General features: G+C 35.6%; 1 protein-coding gene and 1 long non-coding RNA gene across 6 annotated transcripts in view; one reads left to right on the plus strand and one right to left on the minus strand.

Annotated features, from left to right (window-relative positions):
* Positions 1-8567, minus strand: part of LOC119718422 (uncharacterized) — a 30764-nt gene extending 22197 nt beyond the window's left edge. For all 3 annotated transcript variants that reach the window (XR_011807035.1, XR_005269516.1, XR_011807032.1), the window contains exons 1-2: positions 8469-8567; positions 8229-8298 (exon numbers count right to left, since the gene is read on the minus strand). This is a non-coding gene — a long non-coding RNA (uncharacterized lncRNA). The remainder of the gene's footprint in view (positions 1-8228; positions 8299-8468) is intronic.
* The window catches only part of IMMP2L (inner mitochondrial membrane peptidase subunit 2), a 456052-nt gene that overhangs the window by 335863 nt on the left and 105076 nt on the right, over positions 1-15113 (plus strand). The gene's annotated exons all lie outside the window — the stretch shown is intronic.

A 15113-nucleotide genomic window follows, 5' to 3' on the forward strand; every position in this document is an offset into this window, starting at 1 on the left:
AACGCATACAGTATTCCTATCAGACCTCAACAGGCCTTCATGAAGATCCATTTGTGCAGCACTCACAGATAATTGGAAGGTGACTAAGCCCTTTAAAATGCTCAGCTGAAGCAGAGAAATTCCATGTCTGAATCTGTAAATGGCAAAGTAAAGCAGACAGGCCCATAAATTTTGATGTCAAAATGTTTGCCATTAATGCTCTCTCTTTGGACCCTACTTCCTCTAGATATGCCCAGCTATCAAATCACATCTGAACTTATATTTAGAGCCTTAATAAATGTCTGACTTCATTTTGAAAAAGAACAGATGGGGTCATTGACAAAAACCAGGCTAGGTAGTTCCTGAGACATAAAACTGTCCTGATTATATTACGTTTGGATTTATATTGTTAAACTGAATGATGGGAAAATTGCCAAAGAAAATATTAGCATATAAAGCTGAAATGGAAGAGAGGACTTGCTTGTTCTAACTTTCTCTAGATTTCTATTGCTTTCTTGCACTCACTCTCTCTCTGTCTCTCCCTGCCTCTGTCTCTCTCACCTTTTCTGTTCAGAATAAGTGAGACCAGAATCAGATCTTCAGGGCATATTCCTAAGCAACAGTATTTGATGCAGAGATCTGGGATGAAATGATGACCCCCACTGAAGCTGACAGTAGAACTCCCATTGATTTCAAAAAAGGCTGAAGTTCACCCAGGGAGCACAGTGTACCTCTTGTGAGGAAGACTCACAGAAGACTGGTGGGGAAAGAGAAAATTTGTTACAAAATATTACATGAATGAAACATTATGTCTGATAATGTATGTACATAAATCAGAAAGTTTAATATTTTAGTTCCCATAGCAACAATAACAATGCCACTGTGCACATTTCTGATAAGGTGACAGGTTTTTAAAAGCATATAATGTAACAAAACAGTATTCAATATATAATGTAGAAGAGGAAAGCATTATAGGGTCTATAACTTTGAATTTCTTTCTCCTTTTAAATCCTTAAGAATTCTTCAAACATTTTTCTTCAGGTTGAGTAATCAATATCTTGTTTACATTTTATATGCCATATTCCATAACCATGGGTGCCCTGAAGATAACGCTATAATCTGAATACTATTTTAGGTTTTATGTTTTGTCAGGTTTTGGTAGCTGATGAGACTTTTAGTAAAAGACATTTCATGGTGGGACTTGCCTGGGAACAATATATCCAATAATATTTTCTAACTATCCATCTCTGACCAGATAGTAGACCCAATTTAAATCATATAATCATAGAATGGTTTGGGTTGGAAAGGACTTTAAAGGTCATCTACTTCCAACCCCGTTGTCATGAGCAGGGACACCTTCCAGTAGCTCAGTTTGCTCAAAGCTTGAATACTTCCAGGGAGGGAGCAATCTGTAAGATCAGAAGCAATATGAACTTGTAATTCAGAAATGGGAAGGTTCTCTCTTCTGAGCCATCCAGCTTTGCAAGTAAGTTATATTCCTGTACAAGATTTAAGCCATTTGCAGTAAAGACATTGACTTCATGTTTGCATACTGATGTTCATGAAATGGCAGTACTGAAAATAAATATGCTATAACTGAACAGGTGAATGACCTGTTTATACTCCTGACATTTCTTCAATTTATCTTTTTATCTTTTACTGCCATTTTTCTCTTATAACCATTTGATTGAAAATATGCATCGAACAGGCATAAATCAAGACTCAAATGAGAGGTGATGAAATATGAAAATCAGGCCTTTATTGAGGTTTTTTCATTGAAGTTGTATTAGCTATTAATAATCAGCCTAGTCAAATATTTACCTGATGGTTTCTTAGTGAAGTGTTGTCTGTGCAGAAAACACACAAGGGCTAATGAGAAATTCTACATTAGCTCTGCCACTCCTGCTTCTAGTCAATGAAACCCTGAAGAAATATTTTTATGGACTCCCCAAAAGTATGCAGGAAACATTTACTAGACATCCAGTAAGAGAGGAAAACTTCTCACTCAATTCAGTATTCTTGAACCCCAGATTTGAGATGGCCGCAGTAAACCTTTGTGCATAGGAACATGTTTACTGAGACTGCTATTTGTAGCAATAGTATGTAACAAAACCTAGTTCTTCATTAGTTTTCTTGCTTTCTTGTAAGGAATGAAGTTAAATAGTTCTCAGTTTCTTTGGGGTTTTATTTCCTCAGTAGGGATTGAAGACTTTTATGTCATCCATCTTCCAAACCTACCACAGTCAGACTCACAGACTGAGTGTTGAGTTTCATAAGTGCCATAAATGCCTTAAATTAAATATGAGACTGACATGATTTGTTATGTTAAGAAAACTCAGTCTCATGGAAAGCCACAGAAAACTAGGAATTGTAATTGTGCCTTGTGTATCATCTAAGTATCAACTGAATACAAATGTCTATATGTCAGAACATTATGTATTTGTCCGTTCCTATTACTGACAAGGCTATAAAATATAATTTTATAATATAGTCTTTTATAATTAATGTAGAGTTAGAAATTTCACTCTAATGTATTCATTTTTTTTCCTGCTCTGTTTTTCTTATATTCTTGTACTTTCCTTTTTTATGCAATATAGTTTTGTTAATGAATGCTTAATGATAAAAGTAATGTTATAGACCCATGAAATGTTCCATTAGTGACAGGTTAAGGTAGAAGTACCTATTTCTGACTTTTAATAGTGTTTTTTTTTTTTCTTTTCTTTCTTTCTTTCTTTTTTTTTTTTTTTTTTTCACTGTGCTCAAAAGCTGCCATCCCTTTCTTCACACTCTATGGCATGTGTATCATGTATGCACTGTGTATGTATTGTTTTCTGATATTCTATGGCTACAGAAATATCAAGGAAGTTAGAAAGTGTGCTGTCTTGTCTGAAAAAAATAAAAAAAATCTTCCTAATATCTTCAGCCTGAAAAATCCAATGCTCTTACCAATTTAATGGCTTACAACCTGCGTTTTAGCTAATGCCTCTACCGGTGTCCTCTTAGTCACTATATTTCTTATCAGCAAGGTTGTCATTTTGGAGAAGCAGGTATGCACAGCAGCAGAGATCTGTGTTGACAGAAGAACTTGCAGATAAAGAACATACTTTAATGTGCTTTTCACAAAGCAAATCTTCGCAGCCTCATGTGAACAGCTGCAGCTCTGAAGCATGGAGGGAATCTTTTGCAGGCTGTAGTTAGTAAATGACATCCTATGAAGAGAGAAGAGATGCCATGGAGCTTAAGAGTATGACTCTATAGAAGGGCTGTATCAAAGCGTAACAGTGCTCAAGGTTTTGCTTGTTCTATCTCAACAAGCACTAAGAATTTATTGGACTGATTCCACTGAACTCTTGTGAAGTGCATGCTGTCTCTAGAAGTATTCCTTAGGGTTGCTGAGAAACCTAAAAGCCATTGTAGAACAGATGTAACATTTATTAGCTTTTCCCTTGAGGAAACATAGAAGAAAGGGAGAAGTATGTGAAAGGAAGATATAATGGCCTATAGACAAAGAAATGGTGATGATGATGATTATAATAACAACAATAATAATAATAGACGATAAAATAACTAAAACATTTATAAAAAGCAACATAAGTCTGAAATTGAAATGGCTGTTTTGACTGCTGTGGAATTCCTCTACTTTATTTCCAAGTTTCCCAGTAGCTGTTTTTAAGCTATTGGTACAACTGGGAAGTCCCTTTGCAGTTATAGTATGAAAGGCTAGAGCAGAAAACCTGCTTCCTTCCTCCTCCCTCTCAGTAACTCCCCCGTTAGATAATTTCAGGGTTGCTAGTTATTTGCTTGTTTCTCATTATGTCAAGTTCTGTAGCATTTCCACAGCAATATGGTAGGTAACTTGTAGCTCTGAAGTTTATCTCAGAAATACTAGGTGTACTGACCAGTGCCACAGTGAGGTGCTGGTTGCAGTTTATCAGGTGAAATGCTGAGCGATGAATAGGATTTGCCCTACAGGAGAGAAGCACATGATGTGCTCTTAGTCATTTTCCCAGAGGAGATAAAATCTGAATGTCCCTCTAGTAAAGCAAACTCAAACTGATTCATTGAATGGGACAAAGAGTTGGCAGTCATCTGACTGCAACTCTGTTTCACTTTCCTATACAACTCTATTTTCTTTCTTTCAGAGGCCTATACAGAAGAATTGAACTCTAAAGCTGTCCTCTAAAGAAATTCATGTGTGCATCTTTCTGATTTGAAGCAAATATTTACAGTTTATTTTGAACTGTCACGTGTCTGTCAGATTATTTCTCTTTCTCTTGTAAAGATGCTGCATTATGACAGGAAGAGCTACTCACGGGGGATTATGTAGTGCCACTTCCTTGTGTAGCTAGGCATGAGGAATTAATTACAGTCTTAATGCTCCAGGGAAGTGACAGATTATGACTGACAGGGAGTTGTGCTGGAGCAGCTCATCTGAAAGAAAGGCAGGAAAGGTTGGCTCCCTTGGCTCCCTTCCCACTGTTAGGCAGTACAGATCTGTGCTTTTTAAATGGCAAGTGGGATGGGAGCCTCCCCATCCCATCCCTGCCCTACAGCAACATTGACCATTTGGTCAATAGCAAGCTGAATCTGAGTCATCAGTGTGGTCTGGAAGCCAAAAGGTCCAGTTGTACCCTGGGATGCATCAAGCATGGCATTGCTAGGTGGTCGAGGGAAGTGATTATCTGACTCTGCTCTGCACTCACCTCTGCCTTACCTTGAGCACTGTGTGCGGTTTTGGGCACCACAATATAAGAAGGACATAAAATTGTCTGAGAACATCCAAAGAAGGAATACAAAGATGGTGAAGTATCTAAAGGGGAAGACGTATGTGGAGTGGCTGAAGTCACCGGGATTGTTCAGCCTAGAGAAAAAGCCTGAGGTGAGGTCTCATAGCAGCCTATAGATTCCTCATGAGGGGAACAGAAGGGTAGACACTGATCTGTTCTCTCTTATGACAGTGACAAGACCTGAGGGAGTGGCATGGAGCTGGGACAGGGAAGGGTCAGACTGGATATTAGGAATAGAGTCTTTACCAAGATGGTGGTCAGGCAATGCAGCAGGATCCTCAGAGAGGTGGTCACTGCACTGAGCCTCCCAGAGTTCAAGAAGCACTCTTAAAAATTTAGTTTATTTTTTTTGGGGGGTAGTTCTGTGTGGAGCCAGGTGTTAGACTTGATGATCATTATGGGTGCCTTCCAACTTAGTATATTCTATGATTCTGTGATTCTGTATTATGCAAAGTGAACACGTTATTTTTCTTACTACATGTAGTACAAAAGAAATGTGTAACCCAAAAGAAATGTGTAACCCAAACTTGGAAGGGATTTTCCCATTTCACACCAAAGCCTTTCAAAAAGTTTCCAAGAGAACTGACTGAAAATGCATACCATAGTATGATTGCCAGCTGCAACTTATTGTATTCACAGCTTTATCAGTACTAATTTTAACCATCCCTGTATAGCTAATATGTTTATTCTTGTCCATCACCTTAATCCAGTAGGTCTTTGTGTCCGATGGACATTTCCACTGAATCCAAGAACTGGTTCAGATAATCTGACTCCTCTTTCTAATGTCACTTTTTTCTACTCATTTGTGGTAGACTGGCAAAGTGCTAGTCCAAAAATAAATTCAGTGTCTCCCCCTAGAAAGATAATGTGAACTTCTCAGAGGTTCTCAAACTTCGCCCCCCCCCACACACACACACAAAAGTTCCACTTGAACTTCAGCCTTTTCAAACTGAATGGATCTCCATTTTTTATCCTCTGACATTACTGGGGGTACTCCAGATATTCTCAAGATATTTTCATCTTTTTTTTTAATCGGGAAATGCAGAATTTGTGTGATTTGCTGTTAAACATCTATATTGATATTGGTAAATGTTTAGTTATGGGTGTTATTCATTCTGAAGATGAAAATTCTCACCAAAACTAGAAAGACCCATCCTAGGGACTGTAACTCAGCAGCAGGCTTTGGTCCAAATCTGAATTAAGCAGACCTGGATCACCATGTGGAGTATCGGAGATGGCCTGGGACAGTCTGTAGGATGCATCACTTGTCCTGGCTAACTGTCTCCTCTCGGTGTGGGGAATGGTATCTGTTTCATCCTTATGAAGAAAGGGAAGGTAATTGAAAGAGCAGACTTTCTCTGGGGACATGAAAATAATTTCCACTGGGTTGAGTCACCAACCTATGGAATCTGATGTTAATAATCTAAAATTGGGAGTTATATAGTTTAAATAGATTAATTCCACAAATTATAAGACTGAGTCTTATTCATTCTCCTTTTGCTTTGCAGCATGCCAATAAATTTTCAAACTTTTCTGTATATATTGACAGAAAATAGAGCAAATTTTCTGTGATTTTGAAATAAGAATTTGTGTATTTGTGTCTGTCTCAGGCTATTATGGTTAGAAGCCTTTTTTATGGCTTCCTGTCACTGTATTCTCACTTCTTTAGAACCATCTGATCATGCAGATAGTACTTCTCTTTCCAGAAATGCCAACATGCTGGGGTTCTCCATTGTTAATACCAAAATATCTCTTTTTTTTTTTTTTCCTGGTCTCACACTGCAAGATTATGTAAACCAAAATCAGAAATACTTCCTGTGTAGCACTTTGCAGCTCAAAAAAGAAATATAAAAGTACTCCTAGTTGCCAAGTATTTCCTAATGATACAAGACTCAATAAAGTGTTCGGCATACTTGTGTTTCTGCTAACATACAAGTCAGTGACATGCAAGTTGCTGCATTGGTCAGACACAGGCTTAGATTCTCAAATGATATGAAAAATGATCAAAAAATAATTCTAAAGGCTTTTTCAAGGACTGATATTGAATGAGCATTTCCTTGGCTTAGTAACTTTAAGTGGAAAAACATACCTGGGGAGAAGGAGAATAGGGGCAATATGCCGGTTTAATGAGACATCAATTGACTCAGTGCTGTGAGGTTACTGAATGCAGTGGAAGTATTAATGAGGGCAATGTCCTTTCCTTTTCTAAGTGATTCAGATTATTTCTTTGAGGATCTTTGGTCTGAAATTTCTACTGCTTTGCAGTGTTTTGCTGTTAACAAGGCAAGATGGAATTCCAGTATTGTGAGAAAAAAAAAAGGCAACTATCATTATTGTCTATTCCTAAGAGCAAAGATCATCTTTCTAAAGCTTTTTAGGCTCCATGAAGCACCACTTTACTATAGTCCAATATTAGACTGCAAGTAATTGAGCTCTTTCAGAAAAAATGTTTAAAGGTGGACTCATGGCAAGTAGTAGGCTGCTCTGAAAAGTATTAGACTATTCCTAAGTTAAGCATTTCTGTTTATTAATTTTTCATTGGTGAGGTAAATTGCAATACTAAAGCTGAACATCAATAACATAAAATAACATAAAATAACATAAAATAAATAATCAGCATAGATCCAGGCCAAGAATGTAAAGCCCCTAAAGAACACTGTTAATTCTTACTTCTTGAGACATGATTTTAAAGACAGAGAGAGATTAAAGAGAAAAACAATTAAAATGATGCTGATGGAGCAGTTGCCTGAAATGGACAACTGAATCTGCAGTTTGCAGAAGGTGAGGAGAGAAATACAAAGGTTTGTAAACTGAAGATTTACAAAATTGGGAAAGCAGTGCATGAGCTGAATTGTTCACCAGATCCCACATACATAATTGGGGGCACTACACAAGATTGCTAGGAGATTGGTCTATAGCAAATCAGAGAAAATACTTAGTGAACTTCTGGAATTTGTTGTCCCAGGAAATTGTGCAGGCAGAGAGTATTAACAGGTTCAAAAAGGGGTTAGACAAATTCATGGATTATGGATCAATTAATTCCTACTAAAAGAAGTTGATAGTGACATATGATCAAACATCTCCAATACAATAAATATTGATGCTGGAAAAGCAGCTTGGAGGGAGTGGCCAGGCTTACATGCTTGTCCTGGTCATCATCTACTTTTGCAGTTCTTTGGAGACAGAATATAGGGCTAGATGGACTGCTGCTTAGACCTAGAATATTTCTTATACTCTAAATATAAGATTAAATATTATTATGTTTTTTGGAGATGCTGTAATGTAGTCTTATACTTAACACCAAGAACTAGTAATAGCTATGTTTAAATGCTAATCTACTATCAGGAAAAGAGTGCATAATATTTACTTCATATTGTAATTGTTTAGCTCAGTAGTAATAATTGTTTGCAGAAACCTCCTAGAAATTGTTGCCTTTGAAAACAAAAAGCAAAAAAGACCCACCTTGAATATTTGTTTAATTCTTCCTCTCCTCTTCCTCTTCCTCCTTTTCCTTGAAATAATCATACAGCTGCTGTAGGAAAAAAAAATCACCATTCACTTCGGCTGATTGCTCATTTAGTGAGTGCTTTATAGGACTGCAGGGCAAGAGAAGAATTTTCTCATATAGGCAACTCAAGGTGGATGTTAGCCCTCTGAATAAACTGAATGAACATGTATATGTTCACATGTTCATGCACACACCTGTACTTAAGTTAAAATGCTTTGTAATATGAAGAGGTGATAGTTTTCCTTCTCTAGTTTTTTTCTGTTTTGGGTAAGATTAGAAAGAGGAGGAAGAACCTGAATCCTAAGTTAATGTTTAGACAGTTGGCTAGAAATTAAAACCAGCTGTTGTGTGCTGTGATCTCTACATTTTTTGTTTGTACTAACTGTCAGGCATGAAGGCACCAACATCATCTAATTAATGAGTTTAATTAGAACTGTGAAGAAATAATGGAATTAGGCACCTGTGACTTTAGTTATATATATATAAAAATAAATTAGAGATACTTTTTAAAAAATTGAAAAGAAAAATTAATGGCATTTTTTCAGTCCTTTTATTCAGTAATTTATGTGTCTACTACTTGAAATTATTTTAGGGATCTCTTTGGAGTAACATGTGTATCAGATGTAAATATATTGGTAGACTTTCATTTCAAGCAAAACTCCTCTTTTATCCAACTTTCCGTGCTTGAACTTGTTAATAAACTTCTCAAATAGACACAGTTTGAATTCAGTTTGGATGAGTCTTGAATACCCTTCAAGACTTCCATCTGTGGAAGGCCATAAGATTTTATTCTAGACCAAAATTACCTGGGATGTGACACTGCAGTGAGGTTTCAGGACAGGGAGAGAAAATATGATGCCTCACTGTTCCGTGGGTAAACCCAGGTAAACACCTGTGTGCATGGTGAACAAGGTGTGTGTACCAGGATCCAGATAACTGTTATTATCTGACTTTGGGTTATTGACGAGTGACAGTGGGATCCTTTTTGGGAGATTTGGAGGCTCCCTACCCAAGGACAGGTAAGACGTGCGGGCAAGGAAAGTTATTCAGCCATATGCTCCATGGGCATTGTTGAGAACTCTAGGTACCGTCAAGTGTCAGTAGGGGTATGTGGATCCAGGTCAGATAGCATGGTGAGCTGACGACGAGATAGGTGTAGCCAGTGAATGAGAATTAAATGTGTTGTTTTGTAATATTTAGTTCAGCAACAACAGTATATTATCAGCTCATGTTTGTTAGGGACAGGCAGGAACCCATTTCTGACTACTTCAATTTTCTGTTAACCTACTGATCAGGATATATATTTTTTAATTCAGTTAATGTAGCTGTGACGGAGAAGACATTAAACAGTTAATGTTTTATAAAAGAAATCTATATAATTCACTGGACATTTCCCAATTTAAAAAAAAAAAAAACAACAAAAACGAAAACAACAACAACAAAAAACCTCTCTACAATCACATAAATATATAATGCTAAACAGAAAAAAATAACTGAAATATTTTACAAACCAAAATGCCTATTTTGAGAAGTGCTCTATGATAAAGGCTCCTGAAAGTGACATTCTGTATCTTTTGAAAGTTTATTCTTGGAATTATTTAAATGCTCCTTCAGGAAAGTCTGTATTACAACTGCTTTATTATATTTGTTTTTCTTTTGCATAATGATGTGTACTACTTTCACCATTTGTCAAGACATTTCAAGAGTAGTAATTCATACTATGGTGTACACTAATAATGCTGGAAAAAAATCACACCTGGAAGTTTCTTTTAAAAATATTTGTAGGCAGTTGAGGATCATATTATAGGTCATTTTAAATTTAAACATGATTTGAAATAATGTTTCCATTATTTCAATAATCCAAGAAATCCAAGGTTGAATTTCATTGTATGTAAGAGATGGGCAAACCTCAAAGAATGAAGTCTTTCAAAACTGTGATTTCAAAATTAAGTCTGAAATAGAATCACCAGTTCAAAAGTAGCTGTTTTCTTCAGTCTGATCGCTCTATGTGTTCATATCTCTTAACAGAAGCCATATGAAACATATTGTTTTTGTTTTAGGAGGAACCTTTTGAGATTAAGTACAGGCACATCCAACCTTTTTATGACTATAGCTATTGTTGCATGGGAAAGCAAACCATGCTTTATATGCAATAAACAAAACCAACCAATTCCTTCTCTCATTTAACTATTATTATTATTATTATTAATTATTTTGAGAAAGCTTGTAATGAATGGTATTTGCAATTTAAATTGTTCTCAGTTCTGCATTACATCTCCCAAATTCTGGTGTCATATTGCATTTAAAAAGGCCATTCTGATGGCATAACTCTATTTCCTTGAGCTTACATCAATTATTCCCGATTTTTCTCCACATGAAATATCTGTCTGATCAGTCTGATTTCATTATTACTATTACATCTTTATTACTATTTATTATTACTATTAAATATTTTTCCTAAATATTTGAAATAAAATAATGGTAATAGTTGGGAATTTGAATTCATAACTTTTATAATTGAAAACCACATTAATTAAATATCACTATCACAGACATTTTTGTTGTTTGCTTTTTTTTTGTTTGTTTTGTTTTGTTTTGTTTTGTTTTAATGGCTTTACTTGCCAGCTTCTTAATTATCTGTTTGATAGGAGTCTCCTTTAAAAATGAAAACATACTTTTAAAGGAAAAGTCTTTCTTTTCCTTTCACTTTCTTTTTTTACTTTTCCCTGACTTTAACAGAAGGAAGTATGTAAAGTTTCAGGCCTTCATTGTACAGAGAATAACATCTTTCCAGTTTCCATAAATAATAAAAATGCCTCTTGAAAGCACTTATTAAGTTTCCACATTTTGTCTGTGCTGCCTAAAGCAGATTAGGAAATTTTAATACCTTTAGTTAGTGTTAAGCAATAATGAAGGTAGAACAATTAGCTTCTGTATGAGAGGTGTGTGGGTGGGGAATTATTTTGTACGTTTGGAGCTAGGCAGAGATATTGCCCAATTCTTTTAGCAGTCACAGGTCTACATGACTCTGATTCTGAGACAGTTAGAATTCAACAGTTGATTTTATAAGGTTAAAAATAAAACAAAAAACACCCAGCAAATGGAGTATTGTTCTAAGTGATGTGTTAAAACTTTTTGCACTTGCAAATGTCATTCTGACACATACAACTCTGCACAATCTCTTTAATAACTAAACTGTACGCAGTCATAGATCTTTTTCTCAGTCTTGAGTAAGTTATTTTAGTCTTTGCAGAGAAGACAATATTAAAAAAATATGTTTTAAATGGCCCCTTTTTACCACCAAGCAAAGTATGTTTTCATTCTTGGCAGAACTGGTTAGACTGTGCTGAATATATATGGTGCTCCAACAGTACTTTGTTTAGCATGGCTACCTACTTCACACTCTGTGGGATGAGTAAAACTGGATCATCTGAATCTCAGCTAACTGCAGACTTCTTGGTGCCACTCCTGCCCCATAAAGAGGGCATATATATATATAGATATAGATATATTATATATCTTATTATATAATATAATTATATATATATATATTATTATGTATTATATTATATACCTTGGTACCCTAGACATGGACAGAAGTGCCAGGTACCTGGACACCAAAATAGATGTGGTCAAAAGCACAACTAAAGTCTTATAAAGTCCAAGAGGAGTTTAACCCCCCTTCTTATTGCTACAGAATGCTGTAATCACCAAGCTGCAAGCATGTTCATGGTGACTCTGTGCCCTTTGCCCTTCCTTCATGAGCTGAGTTGAGGATTGAAAGAGGTAGTTGAAGTTTAATTGAAAGCAACAGAGCAGGCAAAAAAAAAAAAAGAAAAGAAAAAAGAAAGAGAGAGAGAGATGAAAGACCTGTGATCACCCCAGAGGGTTTGGTTGTCTTAATGCAGATACTGTGTTAGAGAATCAAGAGAATCAAGATACCCTTGTTGCTTACATCAAGAGTCTGGAGTGCTAGGTTGGTACAAAAAGTCTTTTTCTTCTTGACTGCATAATTTTCCATGGCTGCATGATGATGTGGCCTCAAAAGTTCAGTTTAATATTTCTCTTCATCCTCTCCTTTCTACCTAATATTTGGGGTTCAACTTGCCTTAAGGTTAGGAGGATACAGAAATCAGGATGTAAGAGGTTTAACCTGTAACCCATTAACATCTATCAGTGACAAAGTGGCAGTGCTGCTATGACTACCTCTATGAGCTCTTTCTGAAAAAATAAATAAAATACAGTGAGCTTGCCTCCATTCAGCATTTCTTCAGAAGATGAGTAGGCCAACAGGATTCTCTATGGTGATAGAAACCATAATTTTGCCCCTAGGATACAAAGAATTTTCAAACTTTTTTTTTCCTGTCCTTCCCTCCTCCCTCTTGCAGGAGTGAGTGTAAGATGCACATTTGTTGGGAGGCTTATGTGGCCAGTGGTGCCCAACCTGAGGCTGAGAAACACACAGGGTAACTGAAGGGTAGGTTACAGCCTCTCTCTTGACAGTTTTGGTGGCAGAAGAAATGTCAGATGAACTGCTAGGTTAGAGGACTAGAGGCTGAGGAGAAAAAGAGTGAGTTTAAGCAAAAAAAAAAAATGTTTTGTAGAGAGCTTTATTTAAAAATTGCAGATTCTATAGGCTGGAGGTTAACTGTTGAGTTGGCTTTTGAGTTCCATAAATTTTAATCTCAAAAAAAGTTAGATATTCTCTTCTCTTACGTAGGCCTAGACTTACTGAGAGGAAAACCTACCCATCTATGACCTTAAGAGGGAAAAGTCATTATACTCCTGCAGTAGGTTATTAAGTCCAAACCAATCTTGGTCTTATTTTGCAAGAAAAAAATAAAATTTGCAGTACTGTAAACAACAGTCTTAAGCTCTTTCAGAGTAGTCTAAAGCTAAAATTTTTCTCATCAATTTTCCCAATTAATTCATTATTAATAAAAAGATAACTGGGTGCAAGAATTAATCTTTTTGATAGCAGACCTTCTTTGGCCTTCATTTATCCTGTTCTTGCAGGTATAAAATTTCCAAATTGACAACGATAAAACAATAATAGGGTTTGGTAATTTTACTTAAATGACCTGTAATAACTAGTAAGTTTTTACCTTGGTAAAACTATGAAGCAATGATAATGCATTTAAATGACTCCCATCTAATATCCCATCTATCTAATATAAGATATTATATTGCTAGTAGATTGTAATGATATTAACAAAAAACTGGCATGTTAATTTTTAATATAACTTGGTAGAGAAATGTGAGTAGATAATGATGAGTACATTCATATGGTTAATGGGACTTTATCAAAAAAGCAAACAGTAATTTTTATAATTTAAACTTGAAAGGGCACAGTATTGGCAATTGGAATCAGATTCACAAGTGAAAGGCAATAGAGAAAAATGAGATACAGTATGTTTTCTTTTTGATCAGTAAGCTGGTTAGTCATTTAAATGAAGCAAATGTAACAGATAAAATGTTGCACTTTTTTTCTTTTTTTCTTTTTTTTTTTGTTTCCCAACTAAAAATTGCTGTTCTGCTTTAGTTTTAATTTATCCTGAAAATAATTACGGTTCTTCTGTTTAAGGGAATGCACTGAACAAAAGAATGGAGTTTCAGTATCTCAAATAGGAAAGACAGACTCATGTAAAAGTGTGTACAAATATTTATTTTCAAATACATATACCATGTGCAGTTATTTTTAGGTAGTATCTAACGTTGAACAAATTGTAAAATGTGTATTGATATCAAATTTAGAATTTTCTGATACTTGTTTTGAATTCAAATACTCTCAACACAGTTGGGGGCTGTAATGCAAGTTACTTATGAACACTGAAAGGAATATGTTCCTTGAACAAGGAGTCCACAGTATCACCTCAACAGTCTTTTGCTGCACATTTGATCACTTTGGAGAAAAAAAAAAGATTCTGCATTTATATGTGTCAGCAGAAATCATCCATAAATTAATAAAAATTAATAAAAATTTCACCAAAATTACATTTTTCTTAAGAAGTTTGAGGAGAGTTACTGTGGAATCATAAAATGTGACTGCTGTTAGCACTAGAGCAGATGACATACAGTGAAAAGAAAGTGGCACAAAATATGAAGGGAATGGTGTAGAAGACCAGTGAATGAAACCACACATGATACAGGAAAAAGGGATAAAGTCATCGGGGGAAGGCAACTACTGTTAGTTGATGGTTCTTAGCAGTGGGAGCAAAATGAGTTCTGCTGTGCATGAATAAGTGATATTAAATGCTTGAGGTAGCCACACGCCTCCTGACTCTGTAAGCAAAACTCTCAGGAACAGAGGAATTCCCATACCACTAAGTGCTATGTGATCTACAGTGCTCTTTTAAGTGATTTCTAAAGGAAAGTAGGATGAATTGAAAAGATTACAGAAAGGCAATGTGAGGCTGAAAAGGGGAATCACAAAAACTGATTGCAAGTAAACACAAAAAACTGTAGTTGAAGAAAAAGCACTTCTTTAAAGTCTAGATCCTCTGGCATTGCTGGTTGGTAATGCTGCTACAGCTCTACTGTTCACAAAATTTAGAAAATAATTTCTGTTAGCTGTAGCTTTTTTTTTTTTTTTTTTTTAATTTAACAGATTGGTTGCCCAGCACCTGTGTAACAGTCCACTGTGTAAGCAGTATATAAATATATATGTATGCATATGTATTTGTAGGTAAAAATATTGGAAGAGTGGCAAAACATAGGCCCTAGATAAATATCTTTAAAGTGAAGAGGAGAATATGCAAAGAAAATAAAATACAACCTAGAAATGTTATCATCTTATATATTTATCATCAAAATTTAAGTCAAATTATAGTTTTGGGAAA

The sequence above is a fragment of the Anas platyrhynchos genome, chromosome 1 (genome assembly GCF_047663525.1).
Source record: "Anas platyrhynchos isolate ZD024472 breed Pekin duck chromosome 1, IASCAAS_PekinDuck_T2T, whole genome shotgun sequence".
In the NCBI taxonomy this organism is placed as follows: domain Eukaryota; kingdom Metazoa; phylum Chordata; class Aves; order Anseriformes; family Anatidae; genus Anas; species Anas platyrhynchos.